Here is a 26746-nt window from a genome sequence, read left to right on the forward strand (position 1 = left end):
AATAAAGTTACATCCTTCATTAAAAAAAGGTACATACCAAAGATTTTAGATTGTCACCTTTTGAATGAATGAGAATATGTAAGAGTTGATTTTATTTTTTTTAAATAATTTTTTTACACATAAAGTTTATAATGAATGAGAATATGTAACAGTTGATTTTTTAAAGTGTAATTTAATAACAAATTAGAAGGTTAGTATTGTAAATTTGTTGGTAATTTGTTTTCTAAAGTGTCAAATAGTACAAGGGTTAATAGTTTAAAGTAGAATGTTAGTATCGTAAATTTGTTGGTAATTTGTTTTCTAAAGTGTAATTAATAACATATTTTGTTGGTAAACTTCCAATGTAAATCCCTACCAAAAAAAAAACTTCCAATGTAAATTATTTATGATTGACAAAGGCTTTTTTTCTCTCCTAGGGTTTCTAGCGCCTAGGGTTTCAGCTGCACCCATTTTTGGACTGCCGTTGCATCTGGGTCGAATCTTGCCTAGTGAGAGGTTGTTGTTCATCTGATCCATGATCTAGATGCTTCTCTCCACAAACGTAAAAAAAAAAAAAAAAAGATGCTTCTCTCCATCCCTTTAAATATGATTCCTCGTGTGTAGTGTGCTCCATCCCTCACAAACCCTAACGCTAGTTTTTCTGCTATATGCGTTTTTACCTTTCTATTTTTGCTTTTGTCTGTTTCATGTGCTTTTCCATCCCTGTCATCCTTTTCCTTTCTGTTTCCATGGATCCCACGCAACTTAACGTCGATGGACTCACTTTGGATGATGAGGGTTTAACCCTTAACCTAACCGCTGAAACCGAAACCTCTCCTATCCTTGATCCTTGTTTGATCGGTCGTTTTTTGGCTGATCGAGAAATCAAAGCAGCCTATTTCAGTGAACGCATGTCTCGTGCTTGGAAACCTAGAAAACGTGTAACCATTATTAAGTCTGATGCTGACCGATTTTTGTTTCAGTTCCACCACAAACTAGATGTTGCTCGCATCCTTGATGATGGTCCCTGGCTATATGATAATTTTCATATAGTCATGGAACGCATTGCTCCAGGTGTTGTTCCGATCACTCTCCCTTTGAATTATATGGACATATGTGTACAGGTTCATGGTCTGCCTTTTGGTTTCATTCAACCAAAGGTAGCTCAAGGCATCATCAGTTTTCTTGGTGTCCTCCAAACCTACGATGGCCATAACACCATTCACAGTTCCTACATGTGACTTAAAGTGTGGATAGATGTCACTCCACCATTGAAAAAAAAGTGGAAAGTTCGTGCTAACAATGGTTGTTATGTTACTGTTCCTTATAAATATGAGAAACTGTGTGTTTCTTGTTACAGGTGTGGCATTCTCAGACATTCGGACAAGGTGTGTCCTAACTTGTTCGAATTGGACTCAGATGATGGTGTGCGCAACTGGGGAATTGAACTTAAGCCTGTCACGACACGTATAGGGTCGGCTTCCACCAACAAGTGGTTGCAGGACCCCATACCTGATGTTATGCCAAACCAAAATAATTTTCAAGCTGGTTCTTCTGCTGGCAGAACCACTATTGATGCTTCTGTTGTGAATTTGAATAATTTTAATGACTGTATGCTTGTTGTAGACAATGCTATTAAACATGATGTCCTTGCTGCTCAAACTGCTATGCAAGCAAAACACGACACAGGTGGTGTTGGCTGTCAGATTCAGCTCCTTCCTTCTTCATCCACAAGAACTTCGGCCTCAAACTTGCACCAGGGTCATTCTATTGTGCTTGGTCTTCCTGCGGCTCCTTTCACTTTTACTGGTGCTAAACATCCTCCAAGCGAAGGTGATGGCATTCTTGATGATGCTGGTTCGGAGTTGAAGAAGAGAAAGCGCGTGCTCGCGCTTCAGAATGGAGAGTCCTCCTTTGCTGCTGTTGGGGTTGTGGGAAATGATGTAATAGGAACAAATGTTAGTGTTCGGGGGGATTCTGCAATGAATGTAATTTCTAATCCTTTGTATGATGAACAAAATGTAATTGCGGGTCCTGATGATCAGGTCTGCCAAGGAAAATGAGTTTAGTAGCGTGGAATTGTCGGGGTGTGGTTAGCCCGAATACAATTCCCAACTTAAAGTTCCTAGTCCGGCTCTTCAATCCGGATCTTTTATTTTTAAGTGAGACACTAGCTCACCGAAATAAAATTGAAGAACTTCATTTTTTGCTTGGTTATGATTGTCTTCATGTAGACCGCACCGGTAGAGGCGGGGGTCTTGCTTTATTTTGGCGCAATTCTTTGAACTGACAGCTTGTTGATTTTTCTAATAATCATATCACTATTGAGATTATGGATTCTGTTCTTGGTACTTGGAGAATGACTGGCTATTATGGCTATCCTAATGGAGGTCGTAGAACTGCCGCTTAGAATTTTCTCCGTCAACTTTCTAATCAATTTGCAGGTTCGTGGTGCATTTTTGGTGACTTTAACGATATCCTAGATGCAAGTGAGAAGAGGGGGCACAGCCGTAGACTGCGGTGGCTTATCCATGGCTTCCGTCAAGCGGTTATTGATTCAGGTTTGTCAGATCTCCCGATAGAAGGTTATCCTTTCACTTGGTTTAAGAGTCTTGGTACGCCATGAGCGGTGGAGGAAAGGTTAGATCGTGCTCTTGCTAATAATTTGTGGTTTAATTTATTTATGAATGCTACTATTGAAACTCTAGTGGCACCTGCATCTAATCACTATCCTATCTTGTTAAAATGCTCTCCTACACCTCTGCCTCAGCATCATACACGCCATTTTCGTTACGAAAGTGCATGGCAATTAGAACCCGATTTTAAGGAGCTTGTTACTAACTCCTGGAAGGTGTACTCTTCTCATACTCTTATTCCGAAGTTGTCTTCGTGCGTAGAAGACATGTCTGTTTGGCGGAAAACCCATTGTCACCAATTAAAAATTGACATTGAAGATTGTCGTAGACAATTGCACAACACATGGTTGGTGTCTTCAGGTGAGGAGTTCGAATGTTTGAGTTAAGGAAACGTATGCATCATTTATTATCTCAAGAAGATGCTTTTTGGTGGCAACTTGCAAAGACTCGTTGGTACAAAGATGGGGATAAAAACACAATTTTTTCACGCTTCGGCTACGGCTCGCAAAAAGCGAAACCGCATACTTTCTCTTGATGATGATACATGGAATAAAATTACTAATGAGCAAGGTTTGCGTGATGTAACGCAACATTATTTTGTGAATATTTTTCAAAAGCAAGGAGGTCATTTTTCTTCTGTTATTGATGTTATTAACCCTTCTATTTCAGCTCTTAATAATGACAAACTCACGGACAAATGTTCAGGTCTTGATGGTTGTATCCCGGATTTTTATAAACATTTCTGGAATTTATGTAGTGATTATATTTTCAAGGAATGTTGTGCTTGGTTAGACATGGGACAATTTCCATCTGATTTGAATATTACAAACATTGCTCTCATTCCAAAAGGATCCACGCAGGTTAGCATGAAGGATTGGTGTCCCATCGCTTTATGTAATGTGTTGTATAAAATTATATCTAAGGTGCTAACAAACAGGTTGAATGATGTCTTGCCTCAATGCATTTCCGATAACCAGTCTGCTTTTGTTCCGAGTAGGTCAATCTTGGATAATGCTATGGTAGCAATCGAAGTCTTACACCTTATGAAGACCAAGATGCGAGGTGAAGACATGTATGTTGCTTTGAAACTAGATATTAGTAAAGCTTATGATCGAATGGACTGGGATTACTTGCGTGCAGTTTTGGTTAAAATGGGTTTCCATAATCATTAGATTCACTGGATGAGTATGTGTGTTGAGTCGGTAGATTATTCTAATCTTGTTAATGATGAATAGGTTGGTCCTATTATTCCCGGGCACAGTCTTCGTCAAGGGGATCCTCTTTCCCCATATTTGTTCATTATCTGTGCAGAAGGCCTTTCTTCACTGATCGGAGATGCTGAAACGCGTGGAGTCCTTACGGGTACAAAAATTTGCCATATGGCGCCTCCGGTCTCCCATCTTTTATTCGCCGACAACTGCTTCCTGTATTTCAAAGCCGATGAGGGTGAGGTAAATGATATGAAGAATATTCTCTCTCTTTATGAATCAACATCAGGTCAGGCTATTAGTTTACCTAAATCCAAGATTTACTGTAGTCGTAATGTTCCTGATCCTCTCAAGCAAACAATTACTAACATTCTTGGAGTTCAGGTAGTATTAGGTACAGGTAAATATTTGGGTCTTCCATCCATGATAGGTAGGGATCGCAGTGCGACTTTCTCTTATATCTAGGATCGTGTTTTGCAAAAGATTAATTTTTGGAGCGGTAAGTGTCTCTCTAATGTAGGGCGTGAAGTAATGAGTATATTTCATTTACCTACCACTTTGATTGATTCGATTGAGAAGATGATGAATTCTTTTTGGTGGGGTCACGGGAGAACAACACAAAGAGGCATTCACTAGATGAATTGGGAGAAGCTTTCCGCACCAAAACAACATGGAGGTATGGGTTTCAAAGATCTCACCACTTTCAACTTGGCTACGTTAGGAAAACAGGGTTGGAAGTTTATAAAAGAACCAGATTACCTTGTCACGCGTATTTTCAAAACATGCTACTTCCCATCTAGTTCTTACACACGACTCTAATAGGTCACAATCCCAGTTATGTCTGGTGTAGCATTATGCGTGCCAGGTTTGTTGTTCGCAGAGGCGCTCGGTGGACTATAGGTTCAGGTGCGTCTATTTCTATTCTTAATGAACCTTGGTTACCTAACGGGGAGTGGATTTCTAGTGATATCCAAGGAGCTCACTTTGTTCAAAACTTTACCATTAATAGCTTGATGAATTTGTATGATAAAAGCTAGAATGAACAGGTGGTAAGACAAGTTTTTAGTTTGGATATTACAGACAAAATTCTCCATACGCCACTTATATCTCATGTTGATTATGATAAAATTATTTGGAAAGCGGAACGACATGGCAGGTACTCTGTTCGTAGTGCTTACAAATTATGTGTATCTGAGTTAGTCGACTCTTCTCATCTTTGGTGTTCGGGATTTTGGTTGGGGATTTGGAATCTGAAGGTACCGCCAAAAGTCAAGAATTTAGTTTGGCGCATGTGTTGGGGTTGTTTGCCGACTCATGTACGCCTACTTGACAAAGGCGTTGTTTGTCCGACAAACTGTGCTAGTTGTGATTCGAACCATGAAGATCTCACCCATGTATTGTTTTACTGTTCTTTTGTTGTCCAGGTTTGGAACCAGACTGGTTTGTGGGGTGCTATTCAACATGCTTTATCTAGTACAGGTTCGACTACGGATGCTATTTTCTCGTTGTTAAAGAATTTATCTAGTGAGGTAGGCCAACGTATGGCAACTGTGCTTTGGAGTATTTGGAAGCACCATAATCTTCGAGTATGGGATGATGTTACGGAAACCAGCGCCACGGTTGTGGAGCGTGCTCAGGATATGGTCATTGATTGGTAGTTGGCTAATTCCCCCGCTACTCTCGCATCTTTCGCTCCTCAGCAGGCGCCACTACCTATAGATGTGGGGGGGGGGGGGGGGGGGGCATCTTCTTCGCTTCCACACCCTGTCACTACGTGGCAGCCCCCTCCGCCGGGAAGGTACAAATGTAATATCGATGATGCTTTCTCTTCACATCTCAACCATACAGGTATCGGCATCTGTATCCGTGATTATGATGGTATCTTTGTTCTGGATATGGCTGTTAGTTATCCTTGTCTAGTTTCAGTTGATGTGGTTGAAGGTATGGCCTTGCACTCGGCCTTGCAATGGGTGGGTGATATGCATTTTGATGGCATTGATTTTGAAACAGACTCTAAACTGATGGCTGATGCTTTTCACTAGGAATGACATGTCTGAATTTGATTGCATCATCTCCTCTTGTCGTTCCTTATTTAGTTCTACTTTTGCCAACTCTAGGGTGGAGTTTGTTAGGCGACAAGCTAACGGGGTTGCCCATGCTCTTGCAAGAGAAGCCACGTTACTCGCTAGTCCCGTTATTTATTATTATATACCCAATTGTATTGAAAGTCTTATCATTAATGAAATGCTATAATCATATTTCTTAAAAAAAAAAACAAATTTTGTTGGTAATGATTTTACAAACTAAAGGTTTGTACGACTATATCGGTTTTAGTATAAAAGGTTGTCGAATTCACATAAACCATCACAAGTACCACTTTCTGTCTTTTCTTTGTTTATCTAAGGCTAATTCGAAACAATTTAGTTTTGTGCGTAAAAATAAAGTATTGAATTTAATTTAATAATAATAACAAGAGACCGGAATGTAGTTCTCGTCGACCGTTGATACTTGCAAAACAATACTTTCATAATTAAAACAAGATAGTTTTCTTCGCGGGAAATCATTAAATTAAATATACCGCTTACTCTAACAGACGCGGTGCCATAAGTTGAATCTTGTAATTTCCCGCTTTCGCGTGGTAAGAATTATAACTTCAAAGTCCTATTTTTGAAAAATAATTAATTCTTACTTGAAAATAGTAATTTTTAGTAGAAAATTAATTTAAAGATACCATCGGCTTTCGCGTGACAGTTACCGGATTTTAAACTTATAACCGCCAGCTTTCGAGTGCACATATAATTCTAAAATTTCTTTTTGGAAATATAAATTTTCTAAATTAATTTAAATATCATTTTACAAACAATCTTTAATTATTTAAATTCTAGAAATTAAGATTTTAGTAACATTTCACCTGAAAAAAGATTTTGCTAACACTTGTTATTTAGAAAAACAAAATAATTAAGCGTAAAAAAATTATGTCTGGTGGATTATATTGTTCTCTTTTTTTTATGTACAAGATATTAAAAAACATTATTTTTAAGAGACTAAAATGAGGTATATTACCACCATTAAAATGAGATATTAAAAAAATTAATTTTTATCTTTTAGTCATTCTCTAGTGATGTAATTTGTCTCGTGATTGATTTTTATAAAGGTTAATAGGCTTTTACCCCCTGCCATTTGGGGGTCTTTTGGTTTACCTCCTATAAAAAAAAAACTTGGAGATTCCTCCTGTAAAATAAAAATTCTTTGGTTTACCCCCCTAATGTCATCTGATGGATAAATGAGATGATGTGGCTTGCTGACTGTGTATTTATTTATTTTTTGATTTTTTTAATTTCCACGTGGCACTCATAATAATTTTTTTACAAAAAATAATACTAAAGATGTGAAATACCTAAAGTACCCCTAATGCTTAAAAAATAAGAAAATTTTCCAGAAATTATAAAAAAATAATATTATCTCTAATTTTTTTTATTTTGAAAATTAAGTTCCATAACTTTTTTTATAAAAATGTATGAAATTTTTTTCTAATTTGTTAATTTCGAAAAATATTTTGTAAAAATTATCGAATAAAATAGTCAAAAAAAAATCTGAATTATTTCTATATTTAATTTTTTCGAAAAAAAATCTGAAATTAAGATTTTGACTATTAAAATAAAATAGAATTTTCAGATTATGTAATTTTTCAAATTTTATTTTCATACAGTAGAAACTCTTTAATTTAATACTCGGTAAATTAATAAACTCTCTAAAATAATAAATTTGTCCGGTCCCGACTTGGGCCAATGTAAAAAATTAAAAAACTCGATAAAATAATAAGATAATAATTTTTCGGGAGATCCCTTTATAATTTTCGGTCCCAAGAAAATCACAAAATTAATAATTCATAGAAACTGAAAAAAAAAAATATTAAGAATACATTGAACACATTTGTTCTTCTTGTTTACATTTACTGTACTTTAAAAGTCATTATTGATTTCCAATGCATATGAACACAGTAGTTACTAATTTACATTGAGTCACAAGGTTCGCTGCAACGTAATTCTAAGAGGCATAGACTAATTTGCCTTTTTGTTTGGTATGTACAGTATAATTACTTAAAAACTCTTTAAATTAATAATTATTAATTTATCGATAAATTAATAACTCTCTAAATTAATAAATTTCTCCGGTCCTGACATTATTAATTTATAGAGTTTTAACTGTATTATAATTGGAATTCAAAAAAAAATATCCAGATTTTAAAAAATTAAAATATTTTACAGAATTTTTATTTTTGTAGAAAAAATTTAAAAAAATTATTTCAAAAAAAATCTGAACTTTTTTAATTTCGATTTAGTTTTCTATATTTATTTTTTTATTCTAATAATTAAAAGCCATTTAACCCATTAAAAATTCAATTTCTTCTCTCTTCTCCTCTTCTCCAACAACTTTCTTCTTCTTCCCAACAACATTCTTCATCTTTTCATCAAACTCAATCCCCAATTTTTTTACCTCATCATCTTCTTCCCTCTATCTCATCTTCTCTTTCACGAACACAACATAACACAACTAACACCACACAACAAAAACAACAACAACCCACAACAGCACAATTCCCTCACTTTTCCTCTCAAATCCAGAAACACAAACCACAACAACAACAAACACAAACTCAGTCCTCGTGAGCTTAACTCAGTTGGTATGGACAATGCATAATATATGTAAAGTTCGGGGGTTCAAACTCGGCCACCACCAAAAAACAAACACAAACCCAGAAATACAAATGCTCATTTCGTCTCAAATCACAGCAAAAACAACAACCCACAACAACAAATTTCTCTCAAAAAATTTGCCGCCCGCCGCCGTTAAACAACCGTCGAACAAAATTCGCGTTTGGGTTCGTTCTCCGGCGAACGACCGTCGCCGCCACCGTCTTCAACAAAACCAACACAACAAAAAGAACAGAGAGAAGAACGGTTTTTATGTTGATGATTTGAGAAAAACATAGATCTTGAAAATGGGATTCAATAAAAAAGAAAAGAGAGAAGAGAATAGGAAGGATGAAGAGAAGAGAGGAAGGATGAAATGGGAATGAGAACGAGAGAGGAGGGAGAAAAAAAGAAGAACAGAGAGAGAAGGGAGGACATGGAGTAGGGACGAGAGAGAGAGAAGGAAGGAGGAAATCAAGAAAAGAAAATATTTTTTTTGATGTTTTTAATTTATGAAATTAAGTTTTTAATAAAAGAAATTCAAATGGAAAAAATAATTGGAAAAGAAATTTAAAAAGCCACATCATCTCATTGATCCAGTCATATGGCTTGGGGGTGTGAACCAAAGAATCTTCATTTTTCAAGGGGGAATCTCCAAGTTTTTTTTGTAAGGGGTATACCAAAATACGTCCATATGGCAGGGGATAAAAGTCTATTAACCCTTTTTATAATTAATTATAATTAGTATATTAATTAGTCTCGTGTAACAATTGTATCTTCTTTAGTGACTAATGGACAATTTGTCAAATGGATGAGAATATGTCAGAGTTGATTATTTTAACAAATTTTATATTTTTCACACACAAATTTTTTTGAAAAGGAACGTGTCAATAGTTTAAAGTAGAACGTTAGTATTATCATTTTGTTGGCAATTTTTTTCTAAAGTTTAATTGGTAATCTATTATATAAACTTTAAAAAAATTAATTTAATTTAAAGTTGAAGTGGATTTGCCTAAAAAAAAACGTAGAAGTAGATTTAAAGTAGATATACGTTGGACTGTGTGTTCTAGAACTCCCATTGAATTCAACGGCGAAATTAGCCAAAATTCTATGCAGAAACCAAATATAAAAAATAAATAGAATGTGCTTAAAATCAATATATTAAAAAAAATTAAGAAAGATTAGTCCTTGTGAACTTAGCTTTAATAGAAATATTGGATAATATATGCAGGATTAGGGTTAAAATCTCAAAAACCCTACTTATTCACTTTAAAAAGATGAATTTCTAGTCACCGGGTACTTTACAAAAAGTAATAAATGGAATAAAGAAAATAATAATTTTACCTACAATTAACTTTATCAAATTATTATGTATTCATCATTATGACTTAACTTAAATATAAAATAAAGTATTACTGGGACGAATCATGTAACATAATTTGAAAGATTAACTATTACTAGCAAAGGAGGAGATTACCTGAAGTTTGAGAACAAACAAACTGTGATCTTTGTTAGAAAAGCACAATTGAGATCTGCCATGGAAATATAAAACATGAAAGATTTAGAGGCAATATATGAAATTTGAGTAACAAGGGAAATTAAGAGGAAACAGTAAGTGAAAAATGTGTTTACTATTTAAAGAGAGAAGTTACTTGAAAATGTGTGGAACAAATAAGCTGAATTTGAGATCTCGCAAGGAAATAAAGATTTAGATGAAGCACAACAACATATCAAAGATATTAAGAAGACGAAAGTGAATGATATATTATCAACTGACTTCGCTTCTTTCTACACCACACAAATGCATGGCACCTTCCCACCACTTGCCAGGCAATACGAAGATAAGTATCCTTTTTTTTTTTTCTTTCCTTTTTCTTTTCTATGAATTAAATATTTTTCATTTTTGTTTTCCTGTTAGCTTTAAGGTAAAAGGTTGTAAGCTAAGTACCGTAAGTGTAGCCTAGTTGATAGCTATCAAACGAAATTATTTTCAAGTGTCAAGGTTTAAACTTTGAGTTCTTCATTTCCCAACATTTAAATTGTGTAAATCTAACCATTAAATTATTTAAAAAAAAAAATTGAGAGAAAAAAAAATGTTTTTTTTAAAGTGACAAAAAACCGTTGTAGTTAGCTACAAATTAAAATATAATTTTTCCTAAGTTACTGTATTATTGAATCTAAATTTATATTTTTTTATATTAATATTGTATAATATTATTCCACCTAGAACACACCTCAACTCAACCTCAAAAACAAGAAATAGAGATTCCTTGAGAAAAATGATGCAGTCACGATTTCGACTCAACTGTAGTCATTGGATCGGGATCATACAATTTAAATTTTAGTGTAGAAATACTAAATATTAAACTTAAAATATGAACTAGTTGATCTCAATCCAACGATGGATCACAATGAACCGTTTGCATGCCCAATAAACTCTTGAGTTGTCGTCAGTGACTATTCTACGATGTTAGGCAAATTATTAGAGTATATATATATATATATATATATATATATATATATATATATATATATATATATATATATATATATTGGGCTGCTAATTTACACCCATATATGAAAATACTAAGGTGTACATTTACTACACAATATAAAATTATTAAGGTGTAAGTTAGCAACCTATATCCACTTGATTATTTACACTAACTTTTATAAGTTTTATCATATTACTTACACCAACCTTACTAATTTACATTCATTTTCATTAATTGTTGTGAATGTTGTTTTTTTACTGATTCAACTGTATTTTTCTTTTTAAAAACTGGCATTATTATACGTGAATCAGATTTGGAACAATGGCACAACCTAGTGCTATTTTTCAAAGAAAACAAAGTGAATACATGCATTGGAAACTGAAAGTAACATTTATTTTAAAATAATTTTTTTATTAAAATAACACTCATTTTAAAACGGAGAAAATAATTATTTAGATTCGTTATCAAGGACCCCATGACAATAAACATGTAATTGCATCTGCCACACAATATAGTCCATTGACTATAAACAACCGCGTGTAAGACTTCCTTACTTCCCCCATTGATTGCATTATTATTAGTCCTTATTATTATGTCACATCAAAAGAAGAGATGTGAAATTATCACTTAGTCTAAAACTATGCATGAATAAATTAATAATGATATTTCTGTTAGACGAGTACATATTGAAATTGATTTTTCACCATACATCAAACATTGAGTGGAAGTCAAAAAAAAAATCTATCCTACTATATTTTCATTCACCTCTTTATATAGCTGCATTTTTGAACGTAAAACATATTCATGATTCCATAGTGCATTACTGAAGAGTTTTAATACAACTATTTTGAAATCACAACCTTTTAATACTCAATAGGATTTAGAATGTGAAGAAAATCACCAAGTACTATTGCCAAGAAGACATCTGATGGAAACTGGTTTTAATTTAAAAGACATGTGACAGTTTAAATTGGCTTCCCTTCCAATGTAAATAAGGTCTGTTACCAATAAATATGTTAGAACAGCAAACCGGTTCAAAAATCAAGATTAAAGAAACAATAAACACAAATAACGAACACATGATGTTTGGTCACGAAGTTCGGCCAATATTGTCTACGTCTCCGACTGCAGAGCAGCTGCAGTTCCTTTGTATTATCAATGAAAGATCCATACTCAAAAATAGCCAACAACTTATATTTAAATACTACAATTCATATTACAACATCATCCCTGAATCGTACCCCATTCGCCACGCCACAACAAAGTTAACATTAACAATGATCCATACTCAAAAATAGCCGACAAACATTGTTCCTTTTACTCATTTCTTGGTCTTTTCCCTCTATGAAGTTCGATTTTTTTTTTCTTTATCATCATCTTCTGAGATTTTCCTTAGGTATGTATGCACCAGCATTTTCTTTCAACAGGAACGAATTTAAAACCATGTGTTTCATAACACCACACTGCCTAGTTCATCAAACTACAGTCGTGATCTCATTGTTATGATCTGATATATAAGAAGAACGGTTATTACAGATGTGTTAAACATGGAGAATAAGATACTAATGTACAATAAGTGTAGATACTATTACTAATGGAAAATAAGTGTGCAAAATTTCTCAAAAATAAAATAAAAAAATGCAGATGTTGGACTAGAGTGTATTCCTCGGATTTCATTTTCTAATGGTAATGGGTTGCAAAGAGTGTGTACAAAGCTCTCAATTCCTTGAAAACATCATCATCTTCAAAACAGATCCTCTTTGAGAAATACTTCTATGAATTGTATCTCTTCTGAAAGCACACTTCAAAACTAAATCAACTATGAGCAGTGACAAATATGAATATCCATGAAATTTAATGTAAAGGATCTCAACAATTTAAACCTTTTTTTAATAAACATCTAGAATGAATAAAAATTGAAAATGAAGAAGGCCATGAAATGGTTTTTAATAATTTTCTGTTAATGCAACGTCATAATTAGACTGCAGAAGTTGTATGTTATGCAAAACTTATTACGATGGGATATATATTTCTCAGGCAGACACTGTCTGTTTGTGGCTATGTCGATAGAGAGAGCTATGCCGCTGCCAAAATCGCAACTTTAAATATGCAAGTGCAGAATGTTTTCATTTATCTACCAAAAGTAATTGCATTAAACAAGAGTACAAGGAGAATAAGAAAATAGTTGATCATCAAATTTTGATGTAATTGGTCAAGAAAGAAATTCATACTTCACCAATTCGAAGGAGGGACCACAAACATGATCTTGTTTGTGCTTAATGGCAGTACCAGAACAGGACTTGAACAATTAAATGTTAAAACAGAACAAGTGCATAGCAGAAAAACTCGATGCCTTTAAACCCCCCGAACCTTAACGGACTAAATCTGCTTCAACGTTTCCTTCTTTCCTTAGGATGGTCAAAGAAACAAGACTTTGGCTTACTTTATCAACCCAATGATGCATCAACCACCTTCATTTAAATTTGGCTCTCAATATTCCATAACATCATTATTCAATTGTAACAAAACTTTCCAACAAAAATGACAAAAATGAAAGTGTTACCAAAAAATTATTTTCCAATAAAGAGCACAATTTCTCAATAGAGATACGTATACTTAGTGACGCAGATAGATAGACCTATTCACAAAGTGAGAAAAAGTAATGAATTTCAATTGAAGATTACAAACAATGAGCAACCGTTTTGAATCCAATCAGCAGTACTGCAATGAAAGTAGTGTTTTATTGAATTTCATTTCACTAAATTGGCAAGTCAACTTCCGGTGTATGAACTACGAAGGAACATACATACAGTAAATTGAAAAGAGACTGAAAATAAAATGAAACTTCTGAGACACGGATCAGAGGTTGAAGAGGATGCCTGAGTCCTCACATCATCACACAAAGCACATGATCATTAACATATTTCTGATCCAGCTGTCATTTTTATTTTTTAAAGTTTAAAGTTTGTACTTGCGTTTCGAAACATAGTGTTATTTTTTATTTTATTTTTGCGCTGGTTTTCAAAAGACATCTGATGGAAACTGGTTTTAATTGTAAGACTGATTATGTCATTTTACATCAAATAACTGCCTAACCTCCCAATTGCATAACTATTGTGAACGATTCTCACACTACTTTGTTTCCTTTCATAATACTCATACTACTCAATTCTTACAACTTTCTATAAAAGTCTTTAATGTTATATTCGAAGCATGACACAAAATTCTTTACATAACATGCGCAAATTCTTGAATTCGATGGCTTAATAGCCTATTAAAAATGTTATTTCAATTCATAACTGAGTTGGATACAATATAGGAGTAAGGAAACTTTTTTGGAGTATATCATCAATAGGCCAATTGAGTATCCAGCTGTGTGGAGAAACTTTTTTGAATGATAAATTTTGGTATATTAGTTGTTATGTTAGGATTTTTTTTTCTCTTTCTAAGATTTGAGTCCTAAATCTTAAATTTCTTAACTACTTTAATTCTTTAGCTCAACCAAATGAGCTACCCAACCCTCCGCAATGGTGAGATAACTATACGTTTAGACGTAAAACAAGGGAAAATGTGATGCGATGCAATTTATATTACCAAAAAAAAGGGTGTCAAAGTATGCAGAATTTAAAGACTGTGACGGTAATATAATAAGAAGTTTGTGTTCTGGAATGATATTGCAATAATTATCATGTCAATTAAAACAAGTCACCATTATTTTTACAATCCCGATCATAATCCTTGAAATTCTATGATTTTTCTCTGCCTTACCGATCTGAATCATGAGTAGAATCCTAAACTATGAAAAATTTGTTTCAAGTCCTCTATGTTTGACTGATTTTGCGATTTTATGTTTTACGATCTTACTCTCTTCTTTCAATCTGAAGCAAAATTTGACAACCTTGCAAGTCACACACAATATCTAAAACTATCCTAAATGAAATCTAATAGAAATGAGAAAAACATGAAAGCATTCTGACGTTTGTCTTTCATATATTGGTTAATGAATTGAAATTGTCATCAGAATAATCAGATTTCCTTGATTCCAATCATAGACAAACTTGTGATCCAACTGTCCACTTCCATCAATTTCAGCTGACTCATCATTCTTAATCTGTGTAAAAGTAGTTTGTTCTTGTTTGTAAAAGTAGTGAAGACAAACTCGAATTTGAAAGAAGATGCAAGTCACAAATCATACCAATGTGTGTATGACAATACATTTATATATATATCGCATAAAAGCAACAACAAACATAGCATGAAATATATTCAAAATGCATGATTAACAAATATTATTGTAGAAACTTAACAACAATAAACTCAAATATGATAATCATGCTATAAACCAAATATTCAATTTTAAATCAGAAGAAAATTGAATCTTATATGCGAAAAAAAATGTTCATGCTACTATTGATTCATATATGTATTAAATGATTCTTTAAACAAAAAATAAACATAATTCTAGAAGAAATGTTTTCCTAAGCAAAGAATCAATCCTTATTTTATGTACTACTAACTTATATCATAATATTATGAGATTCATGGATAAAGGCAACAAATATTTCACAGGTGTATATATAACCAAATATATATAACAAAACTTAATTTGCCTTATTTCTCAAAATAAACTTTTAAGTACAAAATAAATGTGAATCAAAATGAATTTCAAATAGAAGTCACACTGATATGATAATGATATTTGAAAACTATGTGAAATAAAATTCTCAAAACACACAAACCAAATCCAAACTTTATTTGCTAACCATGTAACAACTTTATTGATAAATTACATCAGGAGGATTTTGATTTGAAAGGACGACTCAATATCATCCGAAACATATTTAAATTCAAATTAAATATTCATTAGATCATTATCAAAAATTTATCACGGTTACAAAAGGGACTGTCAAATATACATGACAATTTGAAACCAAAGCAAACCGCATAATATCTTGGTCTAAAATAAAAAAAAATTTGTTTACCAGCATAACACAAAATAAAGTTTCACTTTGCAATACATATTAAAATATGATGCAAATTAAGGAACCAAAAATTGCCTTAAAAGAAAGAAAAAAAAAAAACAACTTTCACATGCTGAAATATTTTTTTCCACCAATATAGAAACCGAAAGAGCCAAAAAATAATTTTGGATCAAATTGTCAATTGCATAAACATAAAATTTTGTCGCACAAAAATTGAGCAACTAATTCCTAAAGTCAGCCAATGCTATAAACCAGAAGAACGTGCGTAAAATACAGCAACTGATACAAAACTAAATATATTTCACCTCAAATATTCACTTAAACGAAATCAATCAATTTCAAATAAAAAAATTGCCTAGAACTAATATAATCTCTTAGTCCAAATTGAAATCATGGTGAAAAGTAAAACATGCCTTTTAACGAGAAAAAAAAATGAATTCAAGCATGGTTGTAATCGTTTCTTTATCCAAAGGTAAAATTGAACAGATTCTAATTGTTCCACAGGCTTATAGCTGGCAACCAAGCAAAACAATTATCCAATCAAAAAATAAGAAACGGGTTTCTAAGTCATACAATTTTAAACCCATCAAGTCATTGATGAATAAAGCAACCATATAAAATATATATCAGCCACAAAAATAAAACCTGATCCATGATTCAACTTAAACATGTGCGGTTGGATAAATTTTAAAGTAAATAAAAAAAATATACAACCGAACAATACCCAAGGACAAAAAAAATATGGTCATATGGCAGAAGATAAAAGCATCGATGAAAAAACTCAAACCATCGATGAACAGTCATCGAAAATTTTAAATTAAGGTTCATAACAAAAATTGGGGAATAACATAAAACCCGTAGGAAAGTCAAATTCCATATTGAGACTAAAATTATCCCTATAAATCAAACATGAAGACCGCTCTGATACCAATTGTTGGAAATTTAGGTCTTAATAAAACAAATTTCATAAACATGTTCAACAATCATGAATCAATAGCGGAAGCAAACAAAACATTGAACATGATTATGAACGGATCTACGACATGTTTGATTTATTAAGGATAATAAGAATTAGGGTATTAGGAATACCTGGAGATGAAGCTTTGGTGGCAGCCCTCTCGACAACAATGATAAAGAGAGAAGGTGATCTGAAACAAACATCAGCATCAACACGGTTAGCGGCGGCTGATTTGGTTCTTCCTCAACCGGTACCTTTATGCCTCAAGTTCTCTTCAGATGGGGAGAAGAGAGAGTTTGCCGTGTACGGTATATTGGGGACCATAGCCTCTTTTATATTGGATGGCCATTAGGGTTTCCCATTATTCCGTTAATGGGTCATCCAGACATCCACTCATGGAGTCCATATCAACTAATTAAATATTTATTTAATTATCTAATTAGAAATCCAATAGCCTTATTACTTAATTTGATCACTAATCAACTAAGGCCCACAAATGATAAATAGCTAATATAATTATTGTTACGATATTTGCCCACATAATATTATTGGAATATAATAAATAATAAAATATTCCAACATTTAGAAATCAAAATTTTTATTAGAAATTAAAAAGTACAAAGAGTATGAGTCATTTCTCTGGTTGCTAATTCAGGACAATTTATTAATTCAATTATTAGAAATCAAAATGATTCTTGCATAAACACAATCCAATTACTAATTCAGGACAGTTTATTAGTTTTTTGAATTTTTCTAATATATTTTGTACTCTTGCTTCATTGTATCTAAATAAACGCAATGTCCAACCAAGTGATTGGACTAAAAAAATCTTCAATTAGACATTTCTTAGAGAGCTTGAGGGATAAGAGAAACAAATACGAACTAGGTCATTGCAGCGCATGTAAAATAAAATGATAATTAATTAATGGAGCGTTTCTATGGTTTGACATTTTTTTCTTAACCCACCAATTTTAAGGGAAAAAGGACTTTAGTAATTCGAAGTTTGACTGAGAGCTATGTAATGTATGACCAATCATTATTCCATCCAGAATCAAATGGTTTTTCTAGTTTAAAATTATTTAGTTTTGATCCTACATCAGATTTTTATACTTAAAAAAGAGATATTTTTGCATGAACTCCTACATAAGAGATTATTCTTACACCCAACCAATAAAAATATGACACATGTCATTAACTTTAAAAAAAAATGTGATTTTAATTAAGGAAATGGAAACAATAAATGGTGGTGGGTGGTTTTTGTTGGTTAAAGAAAGTGGAAAAAGGAGAGAGAAATATTAAAAATAATGAGAAAAAATTATGATATTAATTATTTTTATTATTTTAATGAGATGTTTGATTTTAATTGGTTGAGTGTAAGAATGATTTGTTAGGTAATAATTCATGTAAGAATTTCTCCAAATATAGTAAAATTGTAGTTGAAACCAAATTTTTTAATGAGTTTTCTTATAATTTTAGGAGTATTGATCATTCTGCATCATAAGGACGTATCCCACGTCATTTAAAAGGCATAAGTTATGGTGCATAAGCCATTTCCTTATGCACCATGCATAAGAACTTCATAACCATCAGATTTGTTTAATGGATCATGATTTGCTAGTGTATCTTAAAAAGGAAGAGAGGAGCACACATGATTAAAACGTTAACTTATGCCCATCCTTTTTAAGTTTCTCTTTCCTTAGAGAACTCTCTTTTTCCTTTCCATTTCATTTCTTCACTAAACAATATTCTCTTCTCTCACTAAACAATATTCATCTTCTGCACTTCAATGTTCATACGTTTCCAGATTCCGACGCGGTGGCCAGTGGTGGCGCCGCCGCGCCGGAATTTCAAAACTCTCCCAAACTTGAAAACAAACACATATTCAGATATCCTTGTTACAAATCCAGATTTAGATTTTGAAAATAATGAACACAGAAGCCTAGATCTACAACTCAAGAACACGAAAATCCTTTTTCATACGTTTCAGTTCTGTTTGTGGTGGAATTCGATTCAGTTTCAGTTCCGTTTGGTTTCGGATTTGCAAACCCTTGAGAGTGTTGGATTCGAAAAAAATCGAAACAATGATGAGTTTTGTGAGTTTTTGTGTAGTTTGATGAGTTTTGTGATGAACACTATGGATGTGTTCTTGAGGTTCTGGAAAAATGCATATGAATGTTCATGAGGTTATGGAATTTTGCTGGAAAAATGTTTGATGAATTTGTAGTGAAAGCTCAAAAAATGAATTGCTGGAAAATATTGTTCATGTTGTTCTTGCTGGAAACCATTCCCACGGCAAAATGGTTTTGGAGTACAACTCACAGAAACCATTTCCACAGCAAAATGGTTTTGGAGTACAACTCACAAAAACCATTTCTACAGCAAAATGGTTTTGGATTACAACTCACAGAAACCATTTCCACAGCAAAATGGTTTTGAAGTACAACTCATAGAAACCATACCCATAGCAAAACCATTAGACAATTATTTTGGTTTTGAAGGTATTTTGTTTTACATCATCAGCAACTAAATCAATGAAAAATGTTTTTTTTAATTATAATGAATTATTAATGTTCTTCATGTTTTATGCTTTCACTTGGGAAAAAAAAAATAAAAAAATAAAAAAAATAAAAAAATAAAAATAAAAAAAAAATAAAAATAAAAAAAAAACTTTCACTTGGGGTGTAGAAAGCAATTATGTTGGGTGTAGAAAGCAATTATGCACGGTGCATAAGGATCTCCTTATGCACCATAACCACACCCCATTTAAAATAGGTCAAGTCAAAAATTTTAAGTGCAAAAAACTGATGAAAGGTTTTAAATTAGGTGATTTTAAAGTCAGGAACCAATTTCGGGAATCGGTAAAAATAGAGGGACCAAATTGTAATTAAGCATATTCTTTATACATTGTAGGACAAGCAATTGGCTCATTAAATGAAAGATTTGAGCAATATAAACAAATATGAGAAAAATAGATTTTTTAGGGGGAAAAAATAAAAATTGTTGAGCACTAAAAGACTTAGATCATTTTTTCATAATAATGACTTGAAATTATGTTTCATATATTTATCAAACTTATCTAAAATGCGATATTCATCATTATCATAAGAATTTTACCCTTGTTATTTATAAATGGAATAAAGAAAATAAGAATTTTACCTACAATTAACTTTATCAAATTATTATATATTGATCATTATCATAATTAACTTAAATATAAGTTTTTTTTTTTAAGAGAAACGTACATATAAGTATAACTTGGATGGATCACATAACATAATTTGAAAGATTAACTTTTATTAACAAAGGAAGAGATTACCTGAAAGTGTGAGAACAAACAAACTGAAATCTTTGTCAGCAAAAATAGAAACTGAGATCTGCCAAGGAAAGAGAGTTTAAAAAATTAGAGAAAGATTTAGAGGAAATATAAAGAGAGAAATTAAGAGTTAAAAATGTGCGTATTAATATTTAAAGAGAGAAATTACTTGAAAGTGAGTGGAACAAAGAAAGTGAAGAACTTGAAAGATCTCTCAAGGAAAGACTTAGAGGAAGCACAACTACAAGTAATCAAAGATGAAGTTTGGTATGCATAGTAAGTGGAACAAACAAACTGAAAGATCTCCCAAAGAAATACTTAGAGGAAGTAGAATAAGATATCAATGATGAAGTTTGGTATGGAAAAGAAAGTAAGAAGTGAGAAAATAAATGAGAATATGAGATGATGTACCTTTTTGTATGATTGAACATATTACGCGTCACTCAAAAGGATGCCACTTTCCCATCACTTGCAAGGAAATACGAAGGTGGATAAATATTCTTTTAAATCCCTCCTAAAATATGGTTTTTATCTCTGGAAATATGTTTCGTTTTGATTTTAGTCTCTATATAAAAAAATTGTAGAAAAAGGTCTCTGCAAAATATTTTATTTTTTAAAATAGTTCATAACCCTACTTTTGTGATGATTTGCATACGTGACGAATGATGACTGAACCCATTTTGTAGGAAAAATACATGTTGAAAAATTAAATTCCTTGAATAAATAGTAAGAACAACCTCAAAAAAAAAAAATTGTATACCCCACCAATAAACTTTAAAGTCTTTAGCTGTGTTTGTTAGTGCTTTGGCAAAGACTATTGTGAACGATTCTCACTATTTTCTTTCCATTCTTACTATTTAGAGCTACCCCAGTTTGGGTCCACCGTCACATGCGATTTTGAGTCACCAAATTACAACTTTCTATAAAAGTCTTTAATGCTTTACTCGAAGCATGACACAAAAGTCTTTACCTCACATGCGCAAATTCTTGAATTCGATGGCTTCATAACCTATTAGAATTCATAACTGAGTTGGATGCAATATTGGAGTAAGGAAACAAGAGTTGATATGATGTTGGAGTATATCATCAATAGACCAATTGAGTATCCTGCAGTGTTGAGAAACTTTTTTGAATGATAAATTTTGGTGTATTAGTTGTTATGTCAGGATTTTTTTTTTCCCTTTCTAAGATGAGGAGTGTTATTTGAACAACCATTTGGGATGACAACTTACGTGACAACCAAAATTTACAAAGAAAAAGTAGTATTTGCACGAAAACCAAAGTAATAGAGAGATAAAGTAAAAAGTAATGTGAGTATGAGAGATAAAGTTGTCACAAAAGTTGTCAGAAAATGGATGTTCAAATATCATTTCTCTTCTAAGATTTGAGTCCTAGATCTTAAATTTCTTACCTACTTTAATTCTTTAGCTCAGCCAAATGAGCTACCCAACCCTCTGCAATGGTGAGATAACTATACGTTTAGACGTAAAACAAGGGAAAATGTGATGCGATGCAATTTATATTACCAGGAAAAAAAAAGGTGTCAAAATATGCAAAATTTAAAGACTGTGACGGTAATATAACAAGAAGTTTGTGTTCTGGAATGCTATTGTAATAATTATCATGTCAATTAAAACAAGTCACCATTATTTTTACAATCCCGATCATAATCCTGAAATCCTACGATTTTTCTCTGCCTTACCGATCTGAATCATGAGTAGAATCCTAAACTATGAAAAATTTGTTTGAAGTCCTCTATGTTTGACTGATTTTGCGATTTCACTCTGTCCTATAACTGGCGTGTTCATAATGTGATGTAGTCTTGTAGCATCTAGGTTTTGAGTATTTTGTGCACTTGGTTGTTCTCCATTTAAGATTTGAGACTTTGAGTCGTTTTTTTTTATGATTTCAAACTTTAAGTTGTTTATGCACTTTATAATATATATATATATATATATATATATATATATATATAATTTTTTTAGTAGAATATTTTAATTTTGGTTGCGATTTTATGTTTTACGATCTTACTATCTTCTTTCAATCTGAAGCAAAATTTGATAACCTTGCAAGTCACACACAATATCTAAAACTATCCTAAATGAAATCTAATAGAAATGAGATAAACATGAAAGCATTCTAACGTTTGTCTTTCATATATTGGTTGATGAATTGAAATTGTCATCAGAATAATCAGATTTCCTTGATTCCAATCATAGACAAACTTGTGATCCAACTGTCCACTTCCATCAATTTCAGCTGACTCATCATTCCTAAGGGTGGGTTAGTTTCAATTTTTTTATAGATTCTCATGAATAAAATGATAGAAATATGTATTTATATGTTCCTTACAAGTTTGTTAAATGTTACTCCTGACTATAAAATGTTGGTTTAATTAATAATTTGGTCCCTTAAGTTATTTGTTTGTTGGTTACATTTTGGTCCCATAAATTATTAAAGTTACAATTTGGTCCCTTAAGTTAGTATCTGTTAGCCAAATAAATCCTCACCGTCAATCTTTTGCCAAAACATTAAATAGGCTCATGTGAACAGTGACGTGACAACTTGCAATGTGTATCCATCTTAGACATTGGCTTGACGGTTTTGACGGTAGAGATTTATTTGGTTGACGGAAGATGACTTAAAGGGACCAAATTGTAACGTTAATAACTTATGGGACTAAAATGTAACCAACAAATAACTTAAGGGACCACATCATTAATTAAGCCTAAAGGTTCATGTTTTAGGGAATTGAAAATATTCCTAAAGAAAAGGATGAGAATAAAGTTCTCATAAGATGAAAATAAGTTTATACATAACTACCTATTAACCTCCCTACTATAAAGGTTCATGCAAATATCATAATATTAATCAAACAATGTTTTTAAAAATATCTAGGAATAAAACTTCCATTCGTATAATATTCCTTGAAATATAATTGTTTTTGAAAGACATTCATAAATATTTTTATATGATTACCCAATATTACGTGATCCATAGAAGTGTATGGTCTTTAACTAGTTAATATATAGTTGTTACACACATGATAATTTCCTCAACACAATTTTTTTATTAAAAAAATAAAAGACAGCAACACATGCAAAAAAGATCGATATCAATCACAATGATGTAATGTGTTTTAAAAAAAAAATCAAAGAATATTATGTTTGTTAGTGCTAATTTGGGTGGACTAATTTAGCTTCTTTAAAAAAAAGTTTAATTTAGTCTCGTTGTTAAAACCGAATGAAAATGAGATTGGTACATAAATTCTTATTGTTACTACACCTTGTTTAAGAATATCTGGTAAAAAGTTATCAACTAATCATACCTTAGTGGGAATATAGCTTTCTTAGCATTTCATAAAAAGTTTCGATTTAGATGTCTTTACATAAAGATTGTGGCAGTGAGATAATTATATGTTATCTTAGCTATGTTTAAATGTAAAACTAGGGAAAAGATGATGTGATGCAATTTATATTACCAAAATAGAGAATCCAAACAATGTGAAAGCAGATTTAGAAGTTTGCAAAACTCTAGCAATGTTCAGAAAAATCCAATCAAGCTTCAAAATCTTTTTCCTTAACATTTTATTTTCTAGTCCAATATCTCTTCACCAGCCAATGAGATTTTGAAATCTTCCAAATTTTTCAAGAAGGGCAGATTCAGAAGAGCACTATGTTTCAAGTGGCAAATGATGTTTAGATCAAAGGGATAATGTTTCAAGTAGCATTAGTCAGAACTCTTGATTCAGTCAAGTATCCATATAGCTAGGAAAGTTTAATTGCATAATCTAATCATGTATTCGATGCATTGGCTAACAATGTTAAAAGTAATGTCTGTTTAATAACATCTAGAAAATTAAATGAGGTTAACGACGTTTCTTAATCTGTGTAAAAGTAATTTGTTCTTGTTTACAATTGAATTCAAAGGGACTACATTAACCATTTAAAGTAGTTGTTTTTAAGTCTCAATGTGCACGGTGTTGATCTTTTTTTCAGTTTCTGTTTAAGCTACAGATCTAGAATCTTGAATCTTCGGATTTAAGTGTCAAAATGACATTTAACGAAAAAGTAATTAGAATCTGTGCGGGAAAATGTTCTCAAATGCCACATTATCAAAAGCCTTCCATTTTATGATTAAACTGCACAGCCTTTCATATTTGCCCATTCCTTGAACAGCAGTAACAGATATGGCAACGGATATTGTAAGCAAGTCTCTCATTTTCTTCCATGAAACATCCCTTGGTTATGACGCAAGTTCAATGGCATCGTGAATGTTGTTGAACCAGTGCATCTATTGAAAGCATATTCAGAGTCTAGCTGGTCCTTGATACAACAAAGAACTGTTGCACATAGATGTGTTGGTACACATTCTATGAAGAAAAGATGGAGCGACCTGAGAATTTGTAGCAGTGAACAAAGTGACACTGTCAAAAATCCTCAAACTAATTTCTCGAGTTAGATGCCATTGAATTCACCGAAATTCCATTTGATAACAAAGTGACATATCAATCAATTTTTTTTTTTATCACTTCTTAACATTTAAAATAGAAATAAAATGAAAATCACAGTAAAAGCCCAAATGACATCCTCGAGTCTCATGTTTTCTGAGCAGACACAAAAGAAATGCAGAAATAGACTAAAAAAAGACGGGACACATAGTCATGAGAATAGCAAAGAGGAATTGTGCTTGTAAATTTGTTGCAGAAAACTTTGAAACATAGTTTCATAAGACCTTTACAAAAGTAAGTCAAATATGTTCCAATATAGTGCTTGAATATAAACCATTGTAATAGATGAAATTCACAGTGTCAGCCTCTTCCCTTGTCGGCATCAAGATCATGAGGCTCTGTGTTGAATCCAAATCAGCTTTGGATGAAATAAACAAAGACCGAAATTTTCTTTGTTGCAAACATGCATGCCTTGCTATCTCTTTATTGCAGCAAGAACAATAAAAATGTAGCACGGTGCATGGATCTGCTCCTTGCAAGATTGGGTTAGAAGAAGCAATTAAATTAAATAATATTAACGAAAATTAAAGCTCTTGTATATAATTTCTGTCAAGACCATTTTGTGACAATAGCACATAAAATGTAGCAGCATGTAGTTGAAGTACTTGTGTAACATAGAGACAGATTAAAACTGAAACAAGATTTATATTACTGAATAGAGATGATTACAACAACACAATTAGAGAACAATAGAGCAGAGAAAAAGATTTGAAATTGAAACCATATTGTCGACAACTTGAAGCAAAAATGGAATCATTCTATAAGCATCACAGTATCCTATTGCTTCATCCAAACCTACAACATATGGTAGAACCATTTTGGTTCATAGGCTTTCTTTAAAGTGTAACCCGAATGATTTTTCAAGTAATTATCTCATCAGCGGATGTATCCATGAATTGATAAAAGCATGCACATAAGCTTTTGCATGTATTTTACACAACAAAAAATAGAGCATTTATAAATGGAAAAATTTATATAATAAAGATGTACTCCAATCAAAATACACATTCAATGCATTAAGTTCCAACCATACAAAGATCCATATGAATTTTTTAAAACTCTGCAGCAATTAGCCAAGTCTCCAAGAGATAAATGATTGAAACTTACCTCATGATAATTACAGGCATTCATGAAAAGGTATTGGATTCTCCATATACGTCCGGGAGGTTAGCAAACAGAAGAAGCTGATTTAGGAAACTTGGATGTTAAGAAAGGACAAGCTCTTGCAGTTACTTTGTTCTTCAGCTGCAATCTCTCCTTGCCACTGATGATGAATTGGTTGGGAGTGTCTCACCAGCAGAATCAGCATCTACCAATCTGAAGAGAACACAGTCCACATGGGTCAGACGACTTTTGTAGAGTGGCAGGCAGTCTATTTTTCACCATACATCAAGAAATGAAAGTGTGTCGAGAAATTTCTATTCAACTATATTCTCACTCCCTCCCTACTATTCGTAATTAATACCGAATATAACATTCACAAACATCTGACACTATCCAACATGAAATCTAATAGAAATGGGAGAAGATTGAGAGAATTGTAAAATCAATTTTTCATATATTCATGAAATGAAATTCTGCTCCGAATAATAAGATTGCGATGATTAATATATGAGCTTATCCTACACTCTTATTGGAGTTAACATACACTCCCTAAACTAACTCCAACACAGTTTTATAACTGTCATTGACTAACAAACTGTTGTGCAATGAAAAACATTTGCACATAGATGCATTGGCTACACATTCTAATGAAGAGAAGACGGAGCCACCTGAGAATTTGTATAGCAGTGAACATGTAGACTGTCATCCAAACATCATCGAAGCTCCCATCCACCATGAGAACAGAGGTATTTTCATGAGAACAGAGGACTTTTGAATCCAGCAAAATTCCCTTTGACAACAAAGTGACATGTCAATCAATTTTTGATCACTTCTTAACACTTAAAAGTAGAAATAAAATGAAAATCG

At 32.4% G+C, this 26746-nt stretch overlaps 2 protein-coding genes and 1 pseudogene across 11 annotated transcripts in view; all 3 read right to left on the minus strand.

Annotated features, from left to right (window-relative positions):
- The window catches only part of LOC146936090 (putative disease resistance RPP13-like protein 1), a 78394-nt pseudogene extending 68139 nt beyond the window's left edge, over positions 1-10255 (minus strand). The window contains exon 1 of the transcript XR_015030451.1: positions 10170-10255. The product of XR_015030451.1 is annotated as a putative disease resistance RPP13-like protein 1 (transcript). The remainder of the gene's footprint in view (positions 1-10169) is intronic.
- Positions 1-20731, minus strand: part of LOC146936088 (putative disease resistance RPP13-like protein 1) — an 88870-nt gene extending 68139 nt beyond the window's left edge. For 6 of the 9 annotated variants that reach the window (XM_085751098.1, XM_085751097.1, XM_085751096.1 and 3 more), the window contains exons 1-2: positions 10170-10255; positions 9995-10049 (exon numbers count right to left, since the gene is read on the minus strand). The gene's annotated coding sequence lies outside the window, so the exon portion shown is untranslated. Of the gene's footprint in view, positions 1-9994; positions 10050-10149; positions 10256-20268; positions 20327-20434 lie in introns of those variants that run through there. The other 3 variants (XM_085751092.1, XM_085751095.1, XM_085751093.1) reach the window with 2 other exon arrangements.
- The window catches only part of LOC146936091 (putative disease resistance RPP13-like protein 1), a 106616-nt gene that overhangs the window by 68139 nt on the left and 11731 nt on the right, over positions 1-26746 (minus strand). Inside the window, exon 7 of the mRNA XM_085751106.1 lies at positions 26548-26669. The gene's annotated coding sequence lies outside the window, so the exon portion shown is untranslated. The remainder of the gene's footprint in view (positions 1-26547; positions 26670-26746) is intronic.

This window comes from Medicago sativa, chromosome 3 (assembly GCF_051527215.1).
Source record: "Medicago sativa cultivar Bolivia chromosome 3, Bolivia_mono, whole genome shotgun sequence".
In the NCBI taxonomy this organism is placed as follows: Eukaryota; Viridiplantae; Streptophyta; class Magnoliopsida; order Fabales; family Fabaceae; genus Medicago; species Medicago sativa.